Source organism: Heptranchias perlo, unplaced genomic scaffold, assembly GCF_035084215.1.
Source record: "Heptranchias perlo isolate sHepPer1 unplaced genomic scaffold, sHepPer1.hap1 HAP1_SCAFFOLD_56, whole genome shotgun sequence".
Taxonomy (NCBI): Eukaryota; Metazoa; Chordata; class Chondrichthyes; order Hexanchiformes; family Hexanchidae; genus Heptranchias; species Heptranchias perlo.
In genome coordinates this window covers 2492368-2501685 of record NW_027139581.1, presented here as the reverse complement: position 1 = coordinate 2501685, position 9318 = coordinate 2492368, and the positions used below count along the sequence as shown (strand labels likewise).

The 9318-nt window shown below is 51.1% G+C and overlaps 1 pseudogene; it reads right to left on the bottom strand.

The window, feature by feature from the left end:
* Nucleotides 1-7019: 7019 nt before the first annotated feature.
* On the bottom strand, nucleotides 7020-7537 carry LOC137315741 (zinc finger protein 239-like; annotated as a pseudogene).
* Nucleotides 7538-9318: the final 1781 nt, after the last annotated feature.

The window sequence follows — 9318 nt, the reverse complement described above, 5'->3', positions numbered from 1 at the left end:
GGTATTAAAGGAAACAGGTGGGGAAATTACAGAAACATTAGTCATAGTTTCACAAAGCTCTTTGGACTCGGGAATTGTGCCTTTGGATATGAAAATATCACTCCAATATTTAAGAAAGGAGGAAGAGAGAGAAAAGGAAACGACAGATCTGTCAGTTTAACGTCAGGAGTGGGGAAGTTACTGGAATCTATCACCAGAGACAGAATGATTGAGGACTTGAACAAGTCTGAGCTGATCAAAGAGAGTCAGCGTGGATTTGTGAAGGGTGGGTCATGTCTGACTAATCAAGATGAGTTTTTTGAAGTCACTAACAGGCTGGACAGGGAATGTCGATGGACATTGTCTGTGTGGACTTCCAGAAGGCATTTGATAGGGTTCAGCAAAAGAGATTATTCGCAAAAATAAAAGTGCACAAAATTGAAAGTGACCTTGTGACTTGGGTTGGGAGGTGGGAGACAGAGAGTGGGGATAAAGGGAACGTTCTTTGATTGGTGGGATGTGACAAGTGGTGTTCCCCAGGGATCTGGACTGGGGTCTCAGCTTTTCACCCTATTTATCAATAACTTGGATGAAGGAAGAGAGAGTTTTATATCCAAGTTTCCAGATGACACTACGTTTGGAGACACAGTAAGTTGTGTGGATGGGAGCAGGAAGTTACAAAGGGACAGATTAAGTGAGTGGACAAAACTGTGGCAGGTGGAGTTCAGTGTGGGGAAGTGTGAGATCATCCACTTTGGATACAAGAAGGAAACATTGGAGTATTTTCTTAAAGTGAGAGACCGGGAACTGTGGAGGAGCAAAGGGATTTGGGTGTCCATGTACACAAATCACTAAAAGCTAGTGCCCAGATCCAAAAATTAATCACAAAGACTAATGGAATGTTGGCCTTTATCTCGAGGGCTGGAATACAAAGCGGAGGAATTTGTGCTTCAGTTCCACAGAGCCTCGGTCAGAGCCCCTCTGGAGTACATATATCCAGAATATTAAACTCCAGCCCAGTTCTCGGGGTTATTAATATCAGAAACAAACCCCAACTGTCAGAATGAACATGGTTCAGTCCTGGATGTGATTAACAGCAGCAATGACAGCAGAATCCAACCCCTGCATCACAGGTGAACTCGCTGGTGTCTCAGCCAGTGGGATGACAGAGTGAATCTCTTCCCAAACACGGAGCAGGTGAACGGCCTCTCTCCAGTGTGAACCCGTTCATGTTTCAGCAGGTCCCTTGTCCTCTTGAAGCTCTTCACAGTTAGTACATTTTAACGGTTTCTTATCAGTGTGAACAAGTTGGTATTCACTGAGGCTGTATGACTGAGTGAATCCTTTCCCACACACGGAGCAGGTGAACGACCTCTCCCTGGAGTGAGCTCGCTGGTGTCTCAGCTGGTGGGATGACTGAGTGAATCCCTTCCCACACACGGAGCAGGTGAACGGTCTCTCCCCAGTGTGAACTCGCTCGTGTGTAAGCAGGGTGGATGAATCAGTGAATCCCTTCCCACACACGGAGCAGATGAACGGCCTCTCCCCGGTGTGACTGCGTCGATGAGTTTCCAGCTTAGATGGGTAATTGAATCCCTGCCCACAGTCCCCACATTTCCACGGTTTCTCCATGGTCCGGGTGTCCTTGTGTCTCTCCAGGTTGGACGATCAGTTGAATCCTCGTCCACACACAGAACACGTGGACGGTTTCTCCCCGCTGTGAATGGTGCGATGTTTTTTCAGGCTGTGTAACTGGTGAAAGCTCTTTCCACACTCAGTGCACTGGAACACTCTCACTCGGGTCTGAGAGTCTCAGTGATTTTCCACTCACACTGGTGTTTGAAATCTTTTCCCACAGACACAACAGACAAACATTTCTCCTTCCACATTCAAAGGCCGATGATATTCAGGTCCTGATGAATCGAGGGACTGTCAGATCCTGACGAGATGTTTGATTTGAGTTTCCCATCTGCAAATCCTCCCCTTCTAATACCCTGTAAAAGGAGTTTACAAAAGTCCTCACTGTAAATACAGGATAGAAATTCAGAACAGACAATTCTAGTTTCGATGGAACATTCTTCACGCTCATTCCACCAGACTGTGAATCCCCGTCTCACACACTCTCCCTCCTCCCTGTGCTGAAATCCAAACCCATCGCACCATCTCCATCATTTCTTCCCTCCACTCCCAGTTTCCTCTCTCCCTCGACTCTGGTCGGGTTCAGTTCTCCACCCCCTGGGAGCAGAGTGAGAGGAAAATAAATGAGGCACAGGGACCCTGAAGCCCCGCCCACTCTTTGTTCCCGGTCACTGGGAACCTGAAGCCCCGCCCACTATTTGTTCCCAGTCACTGGGACCCTGAAGCCCCGCCCACTCTTTGTTCACCGTCACTGGGACCCTGAAGCCCCGCCCACTCTTTGCTCCCGGTCACTGGGACCCTGAAGCCCCGCCCACTCTTTGTTCCCAGTCACTGGGACCCTGAAGCCCCGCCCACTCTTTGCTCCCGGTCACTGGGACCCTGAAGCCCCGCCCACTCTTTGTTCCCAGTCACTGGGACCCTGAAGCCCCGCCCACTCTTTGTTCCCAGTCACTGGGACCCTGAAGCCCCGCCCACTCCTTGTTCGTAGTCACAGGGACGCTGAAGCCCCGCCCACTCTTTGTTCCCGGTCACTGGGACCCTAAAGCCCCGCCCACTCTTTGTTCCCAGTCACAGGCACCCTGAAGCCCCGCCCACTATTTGTTCCCAGTCACTGGGACCCTGAAGCCCCGCCCACTCTTTGTTCCCGGTCACTGGGACCCTGAAGCCCCGCCCACTCTTTGTTCCTGGTCACTGGGACCGTGAAGCCCCGCCCACTTTTTTGCTCCTGGTCACTGGGACCATGAAGCCCCGCCCACTCTTTGTTCCTGGCCAAGGGAACAATGAAGCCCCGCCCACTCTTTGTTCCCGGTTACTGGGACCCTGAAGCCCCGCCCACTCATTGTTCCTGGTCACGCGGACCCTGAAGCCCCGCCCACTCCTTGTTCCTGGTCACCGGGACCCTGACTCCCCGCCCACTCTTTGTTCCTGGTCACGAGGACCCTGAAGCCCCGCCCACTCTTTGTTCCCAGTCACTGCGACCCTGAAGCCCCGCCCGCAGTTCGCATCTGGTCACTGGGACCCTGAATCCCCGCCCACGTTTTGTTCCCAGTCACTGGGACCCTGAAGCCCCGACCACTCATTGTTCCTGTTCACTGGGACCCTGAAGCCCCGCCCACTCATTGTTCCTGGTCACTGGGACCCTGAAGCCCCGCCCACTCATTGTTCCTGGTCACTGGGAAACTGAAGCCCCGCCCACTCATCGTTCCTGGTCAGTGGGACACTGAAACCCCGCCCACTCATTGTTCCTGGTCACTGGGACCCTGAAGTCCCGCCCACTCTTTGTTCCTGGTCACTGGGACCCTGAAGCCCCGCCCACTCATTGTTTCTGGTCACTGTTACACTGTAGCCCCGCCCACTATTCGTTCCCGGTCACTGGGACCTTGTAACTGCGATTAAAAATAAAATCGTTGGACTATAACTTGGTGTTGTAAAATTGTTTACAATTGTTCACCGCAGCACATCACCGGCATCTCCACATCCCGGTCACTGGGACCTTGAAGCCCCGCCCACTCTTTGTTCCTGGTCACTGGGACCTTGAAGCCCCGCCCACTCATTGTTTCTTGTCACTGTGACACTGAAGCCCCGCCCACACTTTGCTCCAAGGTGGAAGCGCATGCGCCGTGATCCCTGAACTCTGACTAAGATGGCGGCCAGTTCCCCGCTCACCCGGGAGGCTGCCGGTCGGGCCTGTCACCGCGGTGTAAACACGGGGCCTGTGGGCTCTTATTCTGGGCCTGAGGCCTAAACCAGGTGTTTATGAAGCTTCCCTGCCCACCCACAGATCCAATCATAAGGTCAGAAATGGGGATGTTCGCTGATGACTGCACAGTGTTCAGTTCCATTCGCAACCCCTCAGATAATGAAGCAGTCCGAGCCTGCATGCAGCAAGACCTGGACAACATCCAGGCTTGGGCTGATAAGTGGCAAGTAACATTCGCGCCAGATAAGTGCCAGGCAATGACCATCTCCAACAGGAGAGAGTCTAACCACCTCCACTTGACATTCAACGGCATTACCATCGCCGAATCCCCCACCATCAACATCCTGGGGGTCACCATTGACCAGAAACTTAACTGGACCAGCTATATAAATACTGTGGCTGCAAGAGCAGGTCAGAGGCTGGGTATTCTGCGGCGAGTGACTCACCTCCTGACTCCCCGAAGCCTTTCCACCATCTACAAGGCACAAGTCAGGAGTGTGATGGAATACTCTCCACTTGCCTGGATGAGTGCAGCTCCAACAACACTCAAGAAGCTCGACACCATCCAAGATAAAGCAGCCCGCTTGATTGGCACCCCATCCACCACATTAAACATTCACTCCCTTCACCATCGGCGCACTGTGGCTGCAGTGTGCACCATCCACAGGATGCACTGCAGCAACTCGCCAAGGCTTCTTCGACAGCACCTCCCAAACCCGCGACCTATACCACCGAGAAGGACAAGGGCAGCAGGCGCATGGGAACGACACCACCTGCACGTTCCCCTCCAAGTCACACACCATCCCGACTTGGAAATATATCGCCGTTCCTTCATTGTCGCTGGGTCAAAATCCTGGAACTCCCTTCCTAACAGCACTGTGGGAGAACCTTCACCACACGGACTGCAGCGGTTCAAGAAGGCGGCTCACCACCACCTTCTCAAGGGCAATTAGGGATGGGCAATAAATGCCGGCCTCGCCAGCGACGCCCACATCCCGTGAACGAATAAAAAAAAAAAAAATTCCTCACCCGCGCCCACCGTCTCCGACCGGATCCCGACCCGCCTGTTCCGCCTCAGTCTGTCTCCACCACTCGCACCGCGCATGCTCAGAGCACAGACCAGTCCCGCGCCTGCGCATTGGGCTCCTATAGTCACTGATAGGGCACTTTCTGGGCCGCGGGGGATTCTGGGTAAACTCTCCGCCTTTCAAGGTCCGAATCGGTGTACAGATTTTTCATCATCGCATCGAGATTTGGGCCGGAGGGACAATAAACATTAAACAAAATCAATCAATAAATTATACAGAAACCCGAGTGCCCGGGCCCTCAGACAGGGAGCGAAGTTCACCGGTCGCCACTTTTCCTTCACCAACTCGCACCTCAGGCCCCGCCCAGTCTGGTTCAATTGATCAATGTTTTCCAACTGTGTTTTCCAACTCGAGTTCAGGCCTGTCATTCTGAGAGAAACTTCGAGGCCTCATTTTTCCTGTGTGCTGTGAGGACCGATATCGTTCATCTTGATCTATTTCTAGTTTAATAAGTTTTGCTGAATGTGGCCCAGGCCAAGTGTCAGGATATCGGATCTGGCCCACCATAGAAAATGATTTTGACCCACCTGAGAAAGACAATGTGAACCGGATTATCCTCATCCACTGACCCAGCAACTTCTTCATAAAACACCCCTGAGATAGACAATGTGAACCGGATTATCCTCATCCACTGACCTAGCAACTTCTTCAAAAAACACCCCTGAGACAGACAATGTGAACCGGATTATCCTCATCCGCTGACCCAGCAACTTCTTCAAAAAACCCCTGAGATGGACAATGTGAACCGGATTATCCTCATCCACTGACCCAGCAACTTCTTCAAAAAACCCCTGAGATAGACAATGTGAACCGGATTATCCTCATCCAGTGACCCAGCAACTTCTTCAAAAATTCAAGCATATTTGTAAGACGCGACCTTCTTTTCTGGAAGCTGTGTTGAGTGTCTCTAACGGCCCCTCCTCTTTCCCCGTGATCATAAACAGAATCTCTTTGGATTCCTTCAAGAATCTTCCCTATGGTCGAGGTCTCACTGACGGGCCACTTGTTCCCTGGCTCGGATTTATTCCCTTTTTTGAGAATGGGAACTCAGTGAGTTACCTTCCAATCTCAGGGAACAATCCCTGACTCTATTGAGCTGTTGAAGATCCAGGCAAGTGGCTCACAGAGCACCCGTCCCATCTCTTTAAACACCAAACATATCTCAGCTTCTCTAATGGCTGATTTTGTCTCCCTCAATTGTGGGTGATATTTGTCGTCGGTCTCCTGTGAACTCCTGTAAACATATTGATCCGAACTGGGTTAATGGTGTCTAACTCACTCACATCAATAAAACAGGGAATCTGGAAACACACTGCAGGTCCTTCTTTATCTGGAGATCAAATGATTGGTGGATAATTGTACCAGCCCTTAACAGGCTCCTGTGAATTCCTCCCTCCGCTATTTTAATGCAAACTTTAACCCATTTATTTTAAACAGGTTTATTTTAAATGAGTTAACACCCGCCTTAATATAGTAGACTCAGGACTGTAACACAAACAGGTTCAATCTTTGTAAAATAATTCCCAGTCAGTTTTAGACTGGAAACTTAAACCTGCCGTTTCCCTTTCAGTCAGGAACAGATCCCAGTTTTACACCAATCTCTGATTTGACAGCATGTTTCCAGCATTCCCCGTTGTTCTTCCTGATCTAAACACAGTTGTAAAGGAGCCTTCTATTCCGTGCCTGGAGCTCTGGAACATGGAAGAGAGCGGCTGGGACACATTACTCTCACGCCTCAAGATTAACGCACACGGCGACTCTGCTGTCAATGAAGAGAGAGAAGAAAGCCCAAAGTGCCGTTTGCCTCTCAGTGTGGCCCTGGAGGACTGTGTCCGGGCTGAAGTTCCGTTCCCATCGGACGATCCTTCCCCCAGATTGTCCTTTCTGAGCTCCAGTCAGGTGATGCTAAACATTCAGGTGGGAAAGACCAAAATCTACAACAATGTGTTTAAAACAAAGCTGATTTATTTAACATGTATCCAGAATATTAAACTCCAGCCCAGTTATCGGGGTCATTAACATCAGCAGAAACAAACTCCAACTGTCAGAATGAACATGGTTCAGTCCTGGATGTGATTAACAGCAGCAACAACAGCAGAATCCAACCACTGCAGTCACAAATGAACTCGCTGGTGTCTCCGCAGGTGGGATGTCGTTGTGAATCCCATCCCACACATGGAGCAGGTGAACAGCCTCTCCCCAGTGTGAACTCGCTGGTGTGCAGTGAGTTTGGATCACATCCTGAACCTCTTCCCACATTTAGAGCAACTGAAAGGTTTCTCGTCAGTGTGAACTCGCTGGTGTGGAATCAGATCTGCAGAGTTGTTAAAGCTGTTCCCACAGTCAGAGCATTTAAAAGGTCTTTCAGCAGTGTAGAATCTCTGTGTGTCAGTCGGGTGGAAGACTCAGTGAATCCCTTCCCACACAGAGAGCAGGTGAACGGCCTTTCCCCAGTGTGACTGTGTCGATGAGTTTCCAGCTGGGATGGGTAATTGAATCCCTTCCCACAGTCCCCACATTTCCACGGTTTCTCCGTGGTCCGGGTGTCCTTGTGTCTCTCCAGGTTGGACGATCAGTTGAAGCCTCGTCCACACACAGAACACGTGGACGGTTTCTCCCCTCTGTGAATGGTGCGATGTTTTTTCAGGCTGTGCAACTGGTTAAAGCTCTTTTCACACTCAGTGCACTGGAACACTCTCACTCGGGTGTGTGTGTCTCGGTGATTTTCCACTCACACTGATGTTTGAAATCTGTTCCCCCGGTTTATTAATCCCCGGCCCCCCGGCTCCCGTCCACCTGCATCCGGACCCGCAGCTCCGACTGGCGACAGCGCAGCGTCTCCTCCGCGCCTGCGCGCTGGGCCCCTTTAAACGGGATAGGGCGTATTCACTCCCGCGGGGCGTTATGGGTAGTTCCTGCCGCCATTGACTGTCATTAATTGGAGATTTCACTGATCCGACGGGCGGGATCGGGGCGGAGCGGGAATCAATCCAATGGACAGAAACACAAGAGCCCGCGGCCCAGCGCCACATCGAGCGGTTTCACACCCGCGGGGCCCGCTGGGTGATGGAGATCGCCCTCAATGATCAGAATAAAGAGACTGCTCGCTCTCCCCCACCCCAGAAAAATTCATCAAGGGATTTCCAGCTCATCCCCGCACTCATTCTGAAAGGGACAGGCGGGCCCTGTCTCCGTGAGGTTGGCACTTGGGTTTACAGGGCACAATTTCACAGTTTGAAGATGACAAGAAACTGGGAAATGTGGTAAACCAGGTGGAGCATAGTAACAGAGTGAGGGGGACAGAGACAGACCGGTGAAATGGGCAGACACATGGCGGCTTAAATTTAACACAGAGAAGTGTGAAGTGATACAGTTTGGAAGGAATAATGAGGAGAGGCAAAATATAAACTAAATAGTACATTTTACAGGGGGTGCCGGACCAGAGAGACTTGGGGATGTATGTACACAAATCTTTGAAGGTGGCAGGAGAAGTTGAGAAGGCCGTTAAAAAACAGACGGGATCCTGGGCTTTATTAATGGAGGCATAGAGCACAAAAGGTAGGAACATCCGAAAATATGAATTAAGAGCAGGAGTAGGCCATTCGGCCCCTCGAGCCTGATCTGTCATTTGATAAGATCATGGCTGATCTGATTCTGACCGCAACCCTACTTTCCCGTCTACCTACGATAACATTTGACTCCTTGTTAATCAGGAATCTATCGAACTCAGCCTTAAAAATATTCAATGACCCTGCCTCCACCGCTCTCTGGGGAAGGGATTTCCACAGACTCACGACTCTCAGAGAAAAAAATTCTCCTCATCTCCGTCTTAAATGGGAGACCCCTTATTTTTAAACTGTGGCCCCGAGTTCTAGTCTCTCCCACAAGGGGAAACATCGTCTCAGCATCTATCCCTTCTAGTCCCCTCAGGATCTTATCTGTTTCAATGAAATCATCGTTCATTCTTCCAAACTTCAGTGTATACAGGACCAACTTGTCCAACATTTCCTCATGAGATAACCCCCTCATTTACCAGACTCCCCATTGCAGACCCTCAGTGTCCCTCTCACGGGTGAAGAGGGGACATTTACCAGACTCCCCACTATTGACCCTCAGTGTCCCTCTCACTGGCGAAGAGGGGACAATTACCAGACTCCCCACTACAGACCCTCAGTGTCCCTCTCACAGGTGAAGAGGGGACATTTACCAGACTCCCCACTACAGACCCTCAGTGTCCCTCTCACGGGTGAAGAGGGGACATTTACCAGACTCCCCACTACAGATCCTCAGTGTTCCTCTCTCGGGTGAAGAGTGGACATTTACCAGACTTCCCACTACAGACCCGAAGCATCCCTCTCACGGGTGTGGGGGGCGGGGCCTGACTCCGAATGGGAGGCGGGGCCTGACCATGTG